The sequence below is a fragment of the Mesoplodon densirostris genome, chromosome 3 (genome assembly GCF_025265405.1).
Source record: "Mesoplodon densirostris isolate mMesDen1 chromosome 3, mMesDen1 primary haplotype, whole genome shotgun sequence".
NCBI lineage: Eukaryota > Metazoa > Chordata > Mammalia > Artiodactyla > Ziphiidae > Mesoplodon > Mesoplodon densirostris.
The window spans coordinates 139534356-139549858 of record NC_082663.1 but is presented as its reverse complement, the minus strand read 5'-3'; the positions used below and the strand labels follow the sequence as shown (position 1 = coordinate 139549858).

At 40.7% G+C, this 15503-nt stretch overlaps 1 pseudogene; it reads right to left on the bottom strand.

The window, feature by feature from the left end:
- The window catches only part of LOC132485579 (cytochrome P450 4F2-like), a 75998-nt pseudogene that overhangs the window by 45534 nt on the left and 14961 nt on the right, over positions 1-15503 (bottom strand).

Here is a 15503-nt window from a genome sequence, read left to right as displayed (position 1 = left end):
AACCTGGGGGGCGGGGGAAGGGGGTGGGGGGGTGGATATTGATGTGGTAGCTGGAGCTCCATCTTGGATCACAAGGTCAAGGATACTCTTTAGGGAAGGTGCAGCAGAGAGCTAGATGCAGTCAGGTTCAGATGACGCTGGATCCACCACTTCCTCCTGTAGTAGTCACCATCCCAGTCTGCCATTTACTAGTTGCTTGGCTTGGGGAAAATCATGTCTCTCTCTAAGCCTCAGTGCCTTTATTACATAATAGTAGCCACCTTATTGCGGGTTGTGGAGATTTATAAGCAAGCATGAGCAAAATGACTGACTCAGTATCTGGTAAGCATCAGTACTCAATAGGTTCATTTCTTCCCTTCTTTTTGCATCACTTTCTCAAATTTAAAATGTTTTAAAGTTATAAAAGTTATATTTAAGTTTTGGGACGTGTGGAAACCTGCCATTGAAGGTAACTGTCATTAGAAGATTCAGTAAATTCAAAATCTCCATAGTTACATCTGTTACATAGTTACAGTGGGCTTTGATGTGAAGCTGGTCTGAAGCTAGGAACTGAAAAAAAAATTTTTCCCTCAGAGAGGCATGACCCAGGACTTCATTTTCATCTAGGAAGTGGAAGTCAAGAGGGTCCACAATAGTGAGAGGAGGTCGAGGGGGCAGGAGTGGGGCCACTTCAGCACCTGGGACAGCAGCTGCCTCAGGACTTGCCCCAATCAGGCTGTAGGAGGTCCTGGGATAGAGTCCTAGTCTCAGAGCCTTTCAGGGGCCAGAAGACTTACTGGTTGCAAAATAAGAAAGAAACACTGTAACATGAAATGAGGAAATATTTAGTATATTCTAAGCTGAAAATCACATATGTTTTCCTTTGCCTTCAGAGTTCTTATTTAAAATGTTTTTCTTTTCCCCCAAATGATACCTTGCCATAGAAGAAAACACAAATAATAAAAAGTAAGAAATAAAAATTATATCCGTAATCCAAACATGTCAAAGCAATCACTGCTCATATTCTCTCACATATATTGCCAGTTTTTAATTTTATATGTAATTCTTATACAAGTAAAATTTTGAATTTACATCTAAATTTATTACATTTACATATAATCTCCTTTTTAAAATTACTATTATACTGACTAACAAGCACATGGAAAGATACACAACATCATTCGTCATTAGGGAAATGCAAATCAATGACACAGTGTGATATCACTTCACACCCACTAGGACAGCAAGAATATAAAACAATGGAAAATAACAAGGGTTGGTGAGGATGTGGGGTAATTGGAACCCTCATACACTGCTGGTGGGGATGGAAAATGGGGCAGCCACTGTGGAAAACAGCCTAGTGTTTCCTCAATAAATTAAACCTAGAATTACCATATGACCCTGCCATCCTGCTCCTAGGTATGTACCCAAAAGAATTGAAAGCAGGGTTTAAACAAAAAGTTGTACATGGCCCTTCATAGTGGCACCATCCACAATTGCCAGAAGTTGGATATTTGGGAAACAGTTCAAACATCCATTAACAGATGGATGAATTTAAAAAATGAGGTATATCCATAACAAGAAATATTATTGGGTCATAAAAAGGAGTGAAGCACTGATACATGCTACAACATGAATGAACTTTGAAACATCATGGTAAGTGAAAGAAGCCGGACACAAAAGGTCATATATTATATGATTCCATTTATATGAAATGTGCAGAATAGGTACATCCATAGAGATAGATTCAGGTGGTGGAGGGTGGAGGAGGAAATAATGACTGCTAATGGGTACAGGTCTCCTTTGCAGGTGATGAAAATATTTTGGAACTAGATAGAGGAGAGGTGGTGGTTGCACACCGTTGTGAATGTACTAGATGCATGGAATCGACACTTTAATGTTATGAATTTTAGGAATGAATGAATTTTATATTAAGTGAGCTTTATCTCAACATAAAAAAATGTTATTTTATCTTACATTTTTCTTGTTAATCTAGGGTTTTCATATAATAATGTATTGTGAACATCCTTCAACAACATAAAATCATCCTGGGGGCCTTTAAAATCTTTGTGTTAAGTATTCAAGCCACTCTTTATTTTTGTAAATAACATTATGTCAGGAAATAATTTAGTTTGTCTCACTTTGCAAGAATTCCCTTTATGCACCTTAATGAGCTTGAGATATCACAACCAATTACATATTGAGTTACTCTTAATCACATAACTTTTGGTGTAGAAATTTCATTTTTATAGCAATAGATACACATGCATTCATGTAAGGTGTGGGTGTGGTTAAACACTTTTCATACAACACGTAAGGCTTGATGACTCCACAGACACTGATTTTGGTCCTATTAACAGAAGTAGACCACTGGAGGGGAGAAGGTTACGACACTTCAGCTCCCCCAGGTAAACACTGATTTCATCCTCACACTAATCTTATGGATTGGAGAGCTTAACTCACTTGCTCAAGGTCACTCAGTTGATGAGTGGTAGAGTGGGGGTAAGTTTGGTCAGCTTGGCTTCAGAATTCATGCCTTAGCTTCCAAGGAAGCAATTTTCAAGGTGTCTCAGCCCCAGGTGCATCAGATCACCTGGAGAACCACTGCAGGATTACTAGAAGACACTCTTGGATGAGTGGTGCCTAACTTTTTAAATGTAGTATTTTTGACAGGGGATTCATTCACTCACGTACAAAATAAGATGCTCAGTGAAAATACTTGTCTTCCATATGTCCTTTGTTTTCCCAGTTTTTTCATCTTTAGGTAAATACTTTACTTTTTGTATATCATTCCACAGTATATTTATGCAAATAATATATGTGGTTAGTTACCCTCAACCTCATTTTAAAACTGTATGTAAATTTACAAAATTTACTAAAAGTAAAGTTTGCTCTATTTGGTGTACAGTTCTGAGATTTGAAATGTCTAGAGTTGTGTAACCACCACTACCATAGTCACCCTTGATAGTCAAAAACTTTTCACCCCAACTCCTGCCAAACACTGATCTAGTCTCCATCCCTATAGTCTGGCTTCTTTCACCTAACAATGCATTTACAATTCACTCATGTTGCATGCATCAATACTTTCTTAAGTAATAGTCCATAATATGGTGAGCCACATTTTCTTCACCAGTTGGAGGACATGTGGATTGTTTTCAATTTTGCGCTGTCATGAATAAAGCTACTATGAATATTTGTGTGCAACTGTTCACTGCTCTTGGAATGGGATGGCTGGGTCATATTACGTGTGTGTGTGTTTAACATTAGAAGAAACAACCAAACTATTTCCAAAGTGTGCCATTTAAAATTTTTAATTTCATTAAAATTCCCAGCTTTATTGAGATATAATTGACACATAACATTTCTGTTTAAGGTGTACAACACGTTGATTTAATACATTTATAACTTAGAAAGTGATGATACATAGTATTAGCTGCCACCTCTACCCCGTCACATACTTACCATTTCTTTTTTGTGGTCAGAACATTTAAGATCTACTCTTTCGGGAACATTCAAGTTTCTGACACAGTACCATTAGCTGTAGTCACCATACTGTACATTAGGTCCCCAAACTTGTTCATGTTATAACTAGAAGTTTGTATCCTTTGACCAGTATCTCCCCATTTATCCAACCCCTGGTAACCATCACTCTACTCTGTTTCTTTGAGTTTGTCTTTTTTAGATTCCACATATAAGTAATATCATACAGTACAGTTATCCCTCAGTATCTGCGAGGGATGGGGGGATTGGTTCCAGGACTCCCCGTGGATACCAATAATTGGGGATACTCAAGTCCCTCATATAAAATAGTGTAGCATTTGCATACAACCTACACATATCCTCCTGTATACTTTAAATCATCTCTAGATTACTTATAATGCCAAATACAATGTAAATGCTATGTAAATAGTTTCTGGTACACAGCAAATTCAAGTATTGCTTTTTGGAATTTTTTGGACTTCCCCCTCCCCCGAATCTTTTTGATCTGGGATTTGTTGACTATGCAGATGCAGAACCCGCAGATATGGAAGGCTGCCTGTATTTGTCTTTCTCTAACTTATTTCACTTAACATAATGCTCTCAAGGTCCAACCACGTTGTCACAAATGAGCAGGTTTTCCTTCTTTCTCCTGACTGAATAATATTCCAGTGTGTGTGTGTGTGTATCACATCCTCTTCATCCATTCATCCACTGATAGACAGTTAGTTTGTTTACATATCTTGGCTGTTGTGAATAATACTGCAATGAAATGGGAGTGCAGATATCTCTGTGAGATCCTGATTTCAGTTTTGCTGGATCATATGGCAGTTTTATCTTTAATTTTTTGAGGAACCTCCATACTCTTTTCCTTAGGTGTCCATGTCATTTAAAATTCCTCTCATTAACGTGTGAGAGTTCTGGTTGCTGCCCATACTCACTGGCACCTGAAAGTGTCAGTTTTTCCCCAGCCATTCTTATAGGTGTGCAATGATATATCACTGTGATTTTAATTTGCATTTCCTATTGGCTAATGATGTTGAACAATTTTTCATGTGCCTATTTGCCATCCATATATCTTCTGTGGTAAAGCACCTGTTCAAATCTTTTGCCCATTAATTTTCCTTGGATTGTTACCTTCCACTGTTGCATTTTACATACAAATCCTTTGTCAGATATGCGATTTGCAAGTCTTTTTTCCTAGTGTGTGGTTGGTCTTTATCTTAAATTTCTTTCACAGAGCAAAATTTTTAAATGTTTATAAAGTGCAGTTTATCAATTTTTTCATTTTATGATTATGCTATTGGTGTTATATACAAGAACTCGCTGTTTAACCTAAGGCCACAAAGATTCTCTTCTATGTTTTCTTCTAAAAGTTTTACATTTTTACATTATTTAGTTCTATGGTTCATATTAAATTAAATTTTGTATAAAGTATGAGGTACGGGATGACTTTTTTTTTTTTTTTTTTGCATGTGGATGTCAAATTTTTCCAGTACTGCTTACTGAGAAGACTATCCTTTGTACATTGACTTGCCCTGCAAGTTTTTTAAAAAAATTTCTGGACTCTCTATACTGTCCCATTGATTAATATGCCTTTGACCAGTATCACACTGTCGTTATTACTGTTGTTTTATACTATGTGTTGAAAAGGGTCTTGTAAATCCTTCAACTAAATTTTTCCTTTTCCGAAAAATTTTGGCTCTGATAAATCCTTTGCATTTTCATGTAAATTTTGTAATCAGCTTATCTATTTCTACAAAAGTCCTCCTGAGATTGTGATCTCATAGAATTTGTAGACCATTTGAGTAGACTGAGCATCTTAACAATATTGAGTCTTCTCCACGAACATTGTATATGTCTCCATTAATTTGGGTCTTCTTGGATTTCTTTTATCAGTGTCTTGAAGTTTTCATCCTAGAAATCATGCACATATTTTGTTAGATTTATACCTGAGTATTTCACTTTTTCTGGTACATGATACTTGAAAAAATGGTATTTGAAAACATTTTCCAATTGTTTATTACTAGTGTACAGAAGGGTTGGCATACATTTTCTGTAAGGACCCATATTGTAAATATTTCAGGCCTTACAGCCCTCCTCCTCTTCCTCTCCTTCTTTTATAATTCTTTTAAAATATAAAACAATTCATTGCTTGTATATCTTAGAGAAACAGGGCACAGGCCAGACTTGGTCCGTAGACCATAGTTTGCCAACCCCTGGAATATATAAATACAATGAATCTTTGTATATTAACCATGTATCCTGAAGTCTATTGGGTCATTCCCAATGGAATACAAATAACGCTGCTATTTCCTCAATCTTTGAAAAAAAAAATCCTTATGCTTGATCCCATTTTCCCACCTGTTAACCCACAGTTTCTTTCCCCCACCATGAAGCTATCCCCTTCAAAGAGTTATCTATACTTGGGGTGTCAAATGTCTTTTCTCCCACTACAAACAGGCTTTGACTTTCCACTAAGGGCTGTGATGGTGAATGAATGAGAGACAGGGAGGAGGGGAGGCATGGACCCCATGGGTCCCCTGCTTAATTCTCAAAACACACCCAGGCCTGGTCCAGTCACTGGCTGTTGTGAGGTGTCTATTCCTCTTCTGAGTGTGTTGGAGGCTCCTTCTGCTAGAAGATTCAGAGACAACAAGCTCCAAGACATTCGGTCTCCATTAATTCAATGTGTGTGTGTGACTATGTGACTGTGTGTGGGATTGTGTGTAAGTGTATGTATGACTGTGAACACATATGTGTCATGGTGTGTGTATATGAGTATATGCATGTAATTGTGTGCATGGTTACATGCATGCATATATTGTGCTTTGCACTCGTGCGTGTGCACGTGTGTGTAAAGTGTGTATGTAGCTGCAAGCACACGTGGGTGTATGTAACTGTGCTTTTGTGTGTCTGTGTGTACACAGTGTGTATGTGATTGTGTATGCAGTTGTATGCACGTGTGGGTGAACGTGTGTGTATGTGTGTAAGGGTGTAAATGTATGTGTCTTGAAGTCACTGAACCACTGTAACGGTCTGCACCAGGCTGTGTTCCTGAAAACAACTGCTGTGGAAGGCTCCTGCCTCTGTCCCCAGACCTCAGCCGAGCAGTGCAGGCAGGACATTCTGGAGAAATAATGCCTTTGGAAGCAGCCCTGACTAAGGATTGGTGGGTGTATGTTCTCTGCTGTCCCCGAGAGAGAGGGACTGAGCCCCAGGTGCCACAGTGTGAGCTTTCTTGCTAAAGTACCCTTTACCTGCTGACTTCCCTTCCCAGTCTCACTTCCACAGTGCCCTACTGGTATTTCCTGGGATTATTTCCCAAGGAAGCAACTTGCAGTTGAATTCTTGCCTCAAGGTCACCTCCAAATAAAGTATTTGCACTTGAATCCTTGCATGAGGATCTACTTCCAGAGGATGCAAACTGAGACACACATAGGCTCGCTCCTCCAATCCCCAAGGGTCTGTTATTATTCCCTTTTTACTGAGGAGGAATGTGAGTCTCAGAGAGGGCAATTTACTGGCCCAAGGTCACACACCTGGAGAGTGGCAAAGCTTAGCCTTGACCAGGAGCCATCTGATCCCAAGCCAGTGCTTGCTCCTTTCTAAGGAGCCTCTTCCCTGCTAAGGGCAGAGGGAAAGAACAGGGTATGTTCACAGCCTGCAAGACAGCTGATGTGTGTGCCAGGAGGGGCTAAGGCCCATTGCTGGTGACTGTGTCCTCGTTCTGTCATAAAATAAGAGAAATAAGGCAATTACTCATGCATGGTGCTGACTGTGAGCTAGGGAATATTGTAAGCACTTTACTCATTTTAATTCATTTGATTTTCACAACCACCTTGTCATTACCCTCAATTTTCAGGTTAGAAAATTGAGGCACAGAAAAGTAAAGAGACATGCCCAAATTCACTCAGCTGGTACTGATTTGAACCCTGGCACCTGGAGTCCTTGTTCTTAACCATGATGCCTTCTGGCTTCTACAGGTTGCATATATTGCATCCTGCCTCCTCTCAGGCATGGCACTAAGCATGCTGTAGCATGGTACTATGCACAACACTAAAAATTTTTCCCTTTAAAAATATAATCTGTGGGACTTCCCTGGTGGTCCAGTGGTAAATAATCTGCCTTACAATTCAGGGGACTCGGGTTCAATCCCTGGGCAGTTAACTAAGATCCCACATGCTGCGGTGCAACTAAGCCCTCACATCGCAGCTACTGAGCTCATGCGCCTCAACTAGAGAGCTTGCGTGCCTCAAACTACAGAGCCCATGTGTTCTGGAACCCACGTGCCACAGCTACAGAGCCCATGGGCCCTGGAGCCTGCGCACCACAACTAAAGAAGAGAAAACCCCCATGCCACAACTAGAGAGAAGCCCGAGCACCACAAAGAAGAGCCCATGTACCTCAGCGAAGATCCCGCATGCAGCAACTAAGACCCAATGCCGCCAAAAATAAATTTAATTAATTAATAATAAAGAAATAAATCTAAAAATATATAAATAATTTGTAATTACGTAGATTAGTAATTATAATGAAAAATGCTTTGCAGGCTCCATCTAAGAAAAGGAAACAGTTGAGTAAATGTAGACATTTAACAGAACCATTCTTCCTCCTACTCTGCCTTGCCATTCCAGGTGCTGGGTATAATTTTTCAATTTTTTTTCTGTGCCTACACAAACATCGACACTCACATAACTGGATTGCTGAGGTGTCCCATCCCTTTGCGGAATGTAATAGTCGGGTCCTGGCAGAGACCTCAGATGGGCTACATGAGAGTGGCTTTAAGTAGGAGCCATTTACAAAGTATTGGCTGTGTAAATAAGGAATGTTGCTTGCCATCTGGTTCTACAAGAATTAAATCATTAGCTACTACAGTTGCTAATTCAGGACAGAGACCAGGATGAGGCACTCTGCACATTGGGAAAACAGGCCTTTAGATAGTTTAGATATTTAGGAAAAATTTTATGAGCCTAAATTCTTGCATCCTCCCATACTTAGAAAAGTACTAAAATTATTAACTAAAAAATCTGTTCCTCGTGATGACTACCATGATGTATATTGGATTGCACATACCCCTTAGCCAAAATCACATATATGCTGACCTCCTTCCTCACCTCTTTGGAGCAGTTCCTCAGAACTACCTGAGAGGCTGTCTCCTGGGCGACAGTCCTCAGTAATATCCCTGAATAAAACTGAATCTCACTGCTCTGACGTTGTGCATTTTTTATTTCAGTTGACAATGGGCAAAAGGGAAACCATCAAGGCTAGTATGGCCCCCTGGGGCCTAGCATCAGCTGAGAGCTGACACCATCCCCAGGCCAGGTAGTAGCTGTTCCTGGAACCCAGAGGGATTAGCTGAAGCTGAGAGCAGCAGTGGCCTTTGGCAGAGGATGGATGTCTGTCCTCTAATCCCCTCCAATTGCCTGCAGGTGCCTTCCATTGACCAAACATCATCTCCTTATCTGACTCGGGCTGCAGGTAGGTGGCCAGACTCCTATTATAACAGGGAAGAACAAACCTCACTCCACAGTGGATCTATTCTAACCTTTGTACTCTGTTGCCTGTGCTTAGTCATGCTGGCTCTGCACCTTTGTAAAAGAATGTTGCCTGTAGCTGTTTTGCCAAAAGTCTGCTTTCACTTTTAAGGTTCATTGGATTCGCTGGTAAAATAACCACTCGTCTCACACAAGTGAACAGCTTCAATCAAATCTTTAATAGGAGGAGCTTCAAGATGGCGGAAGAGTAACACGTAGAGATCACCTTCCTCCCCACAAATACATCAGAAATACATCTACATGTGGAACAACTCCTACAGAACACCTAGTGAACGCTGGCAGAAGACCTCAGACCTCCCAAAAGGCAAGAAACTCCCCCATGTACCTGGGTAGGGTAAAAGAAAAAAGAAAAAACAGAGACAAAGTATAGGGACAGGACCTGCACCTCTGGGAGGGAGCCGTGAAGGAGGAAAGGTTTCCACACACTAGGAAGGCCCTTCGCGGGCGGAGACTGCGGGTGGCGGAGTGGGGGAGCTTCAGAGCCACGGAGGAGAGCACAGCAACAGGGGTGCGGAGGGCAAAGCGGAGAGATTCCCGCACAGAGGATCAGTGCCGACCAGCACTCACCAGCCCGAGAGGTTTGTCTGCTCACCCGCCGGGGCGGGCGGGGGCTGGGAGCTGAGGCTCGGGCTTCAGAGGTCAGATCCCAGGGAGAGGACTGGGGTTGTCTGTGTGAACACAGCCTGAAGGGGGTTAGTGCGCCACAGCTAGCCTGGAGGGAATCCGAGAAAAAGTCTGGACCTGCCTAGGAGGCAAGAGACTATTGTTTCAGAGTGCATGAGGAGAGGGAATTCCTGCCCTGACTGCCCACAGAAGGCAGAGCACCGCCTAAACGAGTTCCACAGAACGGCGCGAGCTGCGGCTATCAGCTCAGACACCAAAGACGGATATGAAACACTAACACTGCTGCTGCAGCCACCAAGAATCCTGTGTGCAAGCACAGGTCACATTCACACGTGCCCCGCCCCCCGCCCCCCACCCCGGGAGCCTCTGCAGCCTGCCACTGCCAGAGTCCCGTGATTCAGGGACAAGTTCCCTGGGAAGAACACACGGCACACCTCAGGCTATTGCAACGTCATGCCAGCCTCTGCCACAGCAGGCTCATCCCGCATTCCAATTAAAACTACTGTACCACTCCCTCCCCTGCCCCACCCCACTCTGGCATGAGTAAGCCAGAGCCCCTTAATCAGCCGCTACTTTAACCCCACCCTGTCTGGGAGGCAACAGAAGCCTGAGGGCAACATACACGCAGAGGTGGGGCCAAAACCATAGCTGAATCCTAGGAGCTGTACAAACAAAGAAGAGAAAGGGAAATTTCTCCATGCACCCTCAGGAGCAGCAGATTAAATCCCCACAATCAACTTGAGGTACCCTGCATCTGTGGAATACCTAAATAGACAACGAATCAACCCAAAATTGAGGCGGTGGACTCTGGAAGCAACTGTAGCCTCAGGGTTTGCTGTCTGCGACTGACTTTTTCTGATTTTTATGTATATCTTAGTATAGTTTTTAGTGCTTGTTATCATTGGTGGATTTGTTTATTGGTTCAGTTGCTCTCTTCTTTGTTTTTATTAATTTTTTATTTTAATATATTTTTTATTTTTTAATTATTTTATTTTATATTATTTTAAAAATTATTTTTCTTTCTTTCTTTTTTCCTGCCTTTTCTTCTGAGCTGTGTGGTTGACTGGGTCTTGGTGCTCCGGCCTGGTGTCAGGCCTGAGCCTCTGAGGTGGGAGAGCCGAGTTCGGGACTTTGGACCACCAGAGACCTCCCAGCCCCACGTAATATCAATCGGCAAGAGCTCTACCAGAGATCTCCGTCTCAGTGTTAAGACCCAGCTCCACCCAACGGCCAGCAAGCTCCAGTGCTAGACGCCATATGCCAAACAGTTAGCAAGGCAGAACACAACACCACCCATTAGCAGAGAGGCTGCCTAAAATCATAAGTTCACAGACACCCCAAAACACACCACCGGACACAGCCCTACCCACCAGAAAGACAAGATCCAGCCCTTCCCACCAGAAAGACAAGATCCAGCCCCACCCACCAGAACACAGGCACTAGTCCCCTCCACCAGGAAGCCTACACAAGCCACTGAACCAACCTCACCCACTGGGGGCAGACACCAAAAACAATGGGAACTACGAACCTGCAGCCTGCAAAAAGGAGACCCCAAACACAGTAAGTTAAGCAAAATGAGAAGACAGAGAAATATGCAGCAGATGAAGGAGCAAGGTAAAAACCCATCACACCAAACAAATGAAGGCGAAATAGGCAGTCTACCTGAAAAATAATTCAAAGTAATGATACTAAAGATGATCCAAAATCTTGGAAATAGAATGGAGAAAATATACGAAACGTTTAACAAGGACCTAGAAGAACTAAAGAGCAAACAAACAATGATGAACAACACAATAAATGAAATTAAAAATTCTCTAGAGGGCTTCCCTGGTGGCACAGTGGTTGAGAGTCTGCCTGCCGATGCAGGGGACACGGGTTCGTGCCCCGGTCCGGGAAGATCCCACATGCCACGGAGCGGCTAGTCCCGTGAGCCATGGCCGCTGAGCCTGCGCGTCCGGAGCCTGTGCTCCGCAACGGAAGAGGCCTGCATAACGCAAAAAAAAAAAAAATTCTCTAGAAGGAATCAATAGCCAAATAACTGAGGCAGAAGAATGGATAAATGACCTGGAAGATACAATAGTGGAAATAACTACCACAGAGGAGAATAAAGAAAAAAGGATTAAAGGAATTGAGGACAGTCTCAGAGACCTATGAGACAACATTATATGCACCAACATTTGAATTATAGGGGTCCCAGAAGATGAAGAGAAAAAGAAAGGGTCTAAGAATATATTTGAACAGATTATGGTTGAAAACTTCCCTAATATGAGAAAGGAAATAGTCAGTCAAGTCTAGGAAGCACAGAGAGTCCCATACAGGATAAATCTAAGGAGAAACATGCCAAGACACATATTAATCAAACTATCAGAAATTAAATACGAAGAAATAAATTAAAAGCAGCAAGGGAAAAGCAACAAATAACATACAAGGGAATCCCCATAAAGTTAACAGCTGATCTTTCAGCAGAAACTCTGCAAGCCAGAAGGAAGGGTCAGGACACATTTATAGTGATGAAAGGGAAAAGCCTACAATCAAGATTACTCCACCAAGCAAGGATCTTATTCAGATTCAATGGAGAAATTAAAACCTTTACAGAAAAACAAAAGTTAAGAGAATACAGTACCACAAAACCAGCTTTACAGCAAAGGATAAAGGAACTTCTCTAGGCAGGAAACACAAGAGCAGGAAAAGGCCTACAAAAACAGTCCAAAGCAATCAAGAGGGCTTCCCCTCAGAAACTAATAAAAAAAAAAAAAATTAAAAAAAAAAAGAGGGCTTCCCTGGTGGCACAGTGGTTGAGAGTCCCCCTGCCGCTGCAGGGGACACAGGTTCATGCCCTGGTCCAGGAAGATCCCACATGCCATGGAGTGGCTAGGCCCGTGAGCCATGGCCGCTGAGCCTGCGCGTCTGGAGCCTGTGCTCCACAACGGGAGAGGCCACAACAGTGAGAGGCCTGCATACCACAAAAAAAAAAAAAAACCAATCAAGAAAATAATAGGTACAGGAATAATAGGTAATAGGAACATACATATCAATAATTACCTTAAATGTAAATGTATTTAATGCTCCAACAAAAAAACATAGACTGGCTGAATGGATACAAAAACAAGACCCATATATATGCTGTCTACAAGAGACCCACTTCAGACCTAGGGACACATACAGACTGAAAGTGAGGGGATGGAAAAAGATATTCCATGTAAATGGAAATCAAAATAAAGCTGGAGTAGCAATACTCATATCAGAAAAAATAGACTTTAAAATAAAGAATATTACAAGGCACAAAGAAGGACACTACATAATGATCAAGGGATTAATCTAAGAAGAAAATATAAGAATTGTAAATATTTATGCACCCAATGTAGGAGCACCTCGATACATAAAACAAATGCTAACAGCCATAAAAAGGGAAATTGACAGTAACACATTAATAGTAGGAGACTTTAACACCCCAATTTTACCAATGGACAGATCATCCAAAATGAAAATAAATAAGGAAACACAAGCTTTAAAAGACACTTTAAACCAGATACACTTAATTGATATGTATAGGACATTGCATCCAAAAACAACAGAATACACTTTCTTCTCAAGTGTTCATGGAACATTCTCCAGGATAGATCATATCTTGGGTCACAAATCAAGCCATGGTAAATTTAAGAAAATTGAAATCATATCAAGTATCTTTTCCGACCAGAATGCTATAACACTAGATATCAATTACAGGAAAAAATCTGTAAAAAATACAAACCCATGGAGGCTAAACAATATGCTACTAAATAACCAAGAGATCACTGAAAAAATCAAAGAGGAAATCAAAAAATACCTAGAAATAAATGACAATGAAAACACGATGACCCAAAACCTATGGGATGCAGCAAAAGCAGTTCTAAGAGGGAAGTTTATAGCAATGAAATCCTACCTCAAGAAAGAGAAACATCTCAAATAGACAACCTAACCTTAGACCTAAAGCAATTAGAGAAAGAAGAACAGAAAAACAAACAAAGAAACAAAAAATACCAAAGTTAGCAGAAGGAAAGAAATCATAAAGATCAGATCAGAAATAAATGGAAAAGAAGTGAAGGATTGATAGCAAAGATCAATAAAACTAAAAGCTGGTTCTTCGAGAAGATAAACAAAGTTGATAAACCACTAGCCAGACTCATCAAGAAAAAAAGGGAGAAGACTCAAATCAATAGAATTAGAAATGAAAAAGGAGAAGTAACAACTGACATGCAGAAATACAAAGGATCACGAGAGATTACAACAAGCAACTATACGCCAATCAAATGGACAACCTGGAAGAAATGGACAAATTCTTAGAAAAGCACAACCTTCCAGGACTGAACCAGGAAGAAAGAGAAAATACATACAGACCAATCACAAGCACTGAAATTGAAACTGTGATTTTAAAACTTCCAACAAACAAAAGCCCAGGACCAGATGGCTTCACAGGCGAATTCTATCAAACATTTAGAGACGAGGTAACACCTATCCTTCTCAAACTCTTCCAAAATATAGCAGAGGGAGGAACACTCCCAAACTCATTCTACGAAGTCAACATCACCCTGATACCAAAACCAGACAAAGATGTCACAAAAAAAAGAAAACTACAGGCCAATATCACTGATGAACATAGAGGCAAAAATCTTCCACAAAATACTAGCAAACAGAATCCAACAGCACATTAAGAGGATCATACACCACGATCGAGTGGGGTTTATCCCAGGAATGCAAGGATTCTTCACTATATGCAAATCAATCACTGTGATAAACCATATTAACAAGTTGAAGGGAAAAAACCATATCATCTCAATAGATGCAGAAAAAGCTTTCAACAAAATTCAACACCCATTTATGACTAAAAAAACTCTCCAGAAAGTAGGCACAGAGGGAACGTACCTCAACATAATAAAGGCCATATATGACAAACACACAGCCAACATCGTTCTCAATGGTGAAAACCTGAAATCATTTCCACTAAGATCAGGAACAAGACAAGGTTGTCCACTCTCACCACTGTTGTTCAACATAGTTTTGGACGTTTTAGCCACAGCAATCAGAGAGGAAGAAGAAACAAAAGGAATCCAAATTGGAAAAGAAGAGGTAAAACTGTCACTGTTGGCAGATGACATGATACTATACATAGAGAATCCTAAAGATGCTACCAGAAAACTACTAGAGCTAATCAATGAATTTGGTAAAGTAACAGGATACAAAATTAATGCACAGAAATCTCTTGCATTCCTATACACTGATGTTTAAAAATCTGACAGAGAAATTAGGGAAACACTCCCATTTACCACTGCAACAAAAAAAAATAAAATACCTAGGAATAAACCTACCTAAGCAGACAAAATACCTGTAAGGACAAAACTATAAGACACTGATGAAAGAAATTAAAGATGTTACAAGCAGATGGAGAGATATACCATGTTCTTGGATTGGAAGAATCAACATTGTGAAAATGACTATACTACCCAGAGCAATCTAAAAATTCAATGCAATCCCTATCAAACTACCAAGGGCATTTTCACAGAAGTAGAACAATAAATTTCACAATTCATATGGAAACACAAAAGACCCCGAATAGCAAAAGCAATCTTGAGAAAGAAAAACGGAGTTGGAGGAATCAGTCTCCCTTACTTCAGACTATACTACAAAGTTACACTAATCAAGATAGTATGGTACTGGCACTAAAACAGAAATATAGATCAATGGAACAGGATAGAAAGCCCAGAGATAAACCCACGCACATATAGTCACCTTATTTTTGTTAAAGGAGGCAAGAAGATACAATGGAGAAAAGACAGTCTCTTCAATAACTGGTGCTGAGAAGACTGGACTGCTACATGTAAAAGAATG